This window comes from Microtus ochrogaster, chromosome 5 (genome assembly GCF_000317375.1).
Source record: "Microtus ochrogaster isolate Prairie Vole_2 chromosome 5, MicOch1.0, whole genome shotgun sequence".
Taxonomy (NCBI): Eukaryota; Metazoa; Chordata; class Mammalia; order Rodentia; family Cricetidae; genus Microtus; species Microtus ochrogaster.
This window is the reverse complement of record NC_022012.1, coordinates 15,303,499-15,305,000: the sequence shown is the minus strand read 5'-3', so window position 1 is coordinate 15,305,000 and position 1,502 is coordinate 15,303,499. Positions and strand designations below refer to the sequence as shown.

General features: G+C 42.7%; 1 protein-coding gene across 3 annotated transcripts in view; it reads right to left on the bottom strand.

Annotated features, from left to right (window-relative positions):
* The window catches only part of Pde4a (phosphodiesterase 4A), a 46,194-nt gene that overhangs the window by 12,674 nt on the left and 32,018 nt on the right, over nucleotides 1-1,502 (bottom strand). The window lies entirely within an intron of this gene.

The window sequence follows — 1,502 nt, the reverse complement described above, 5'->3', positions numbered from 1 at the left end:
ACCAAGGGAGTTCCAGGACAGGCTCCAAAGCTACAGAGAAACCCTGTCTTGAAAAACCAAAAAAAAAAAAGTATTTATTTGTCCAGGTGGCGGTGGCAAACACTTTGAATCCCAGCATTCAGGAGGCAGAGGCAAGTCAATTTCTGAGCTCAAGGCCAGCCTTGTCTATAGAGTGAGCTCCAGGACAGACAGGGTTACACAGAGACACCCTGTCTCAGGGGTGAGGTTGGGTGAGTGGAAGGAGAGGTATTATGTATCTGTGTTTATGTCACATGAGGCCACATGGACATAGAGGTCAGAGGACAATCTTGGATGTCACTCCTCTACTTCCACCACACTCTTGTTTGATTCTGAGACAGTGTCTAACTGTCTGTCCTTGGTTGGTCTGGAATTTCTTTATAGACCACACTGGCCATGAACACACAGGGTCTTCTTTCCTCCACTCCTGGCCGTCAAGTTAAAGGCTGTATGTCAGAGATGTTCTATTTCTCTTACTTGGCTTCTTGAGACAGCATCTCACTTTGCAGCCCAGATTGTCCTTAAATGAACAATTCTTAGACTTAACATCCTGAGCGCTAGGATTATAGGTGTGAAGTCACTCCCTGCTCTTTGCCCTACTGTGTGTGTGTTTGGTTTAGTTTTGAGACAGCACCCTTTTTTTTTTTTAAAAAAAGCCCAGACGGCTTCCAATCAGCTGAGTAGCAAACTATGACCTTGAACTTCTTCCTCTATTTTCCTGGAGTGGTGGGAAGACAGGCCTGTGCCACCAGGGTGGGTTTCTGCTATGCTGGTAAAGGAGCCCAGGGTTTTGTGCATACCATGCCAGCGGCTCTACCCACTGAGCCACCTTCCTGGCTTCTGCTTGGAGGCTTTTCAAAGTTTAAGAATTCTATTTGAGGGCTGGAGAGATGGCTCAGTGGTTAAGAGCATTGCCTGCTCTTCCAAAGGTCCTGAGTTCAATTCCCAGCATCCACATGGTGGCTCACAACCATCTGTAATGAGGTCTGGTGCCCTCTTCTGGCCTGTAGACATACACACAGACAGAATATTGTATACATAATTAATTAATTAGTTAATTAGTTAATTAATTAGTTAATTAATTAAATTTAAAAAAAAGAAAAGAATTCTATTTGAGTCTGGTCTACATATCGAGTTCCAGGCCAGCCAAAGCTATACAGCAAAACATGTCTCAAAAAATAAATAAAGAAAGAAAGAAAGAAAGAAAGAAAACTAAACAAGAATTTCATTTGAATTCTTATGGAGATTTTGATTTTATATTGGTATTTTATTTGTGCACACGCATGTGCATGGAGGCCAGATGTCAGCCTTCAGTGCTGTTGCTCCAACACTGCCCACCTTGCTTTCTTTCCTTTCTCTCTCTCTCTGTTTCTTTCCTTCTTTTCTTTATTTGTTTTTTTTGTTTGTTTGTTTTTGTTTTTCGAGACAGGGTTTCTATGTAGCTTTGGAGCCTGTCCTGGAACTCCCTTTGTAGACCAGGCTGG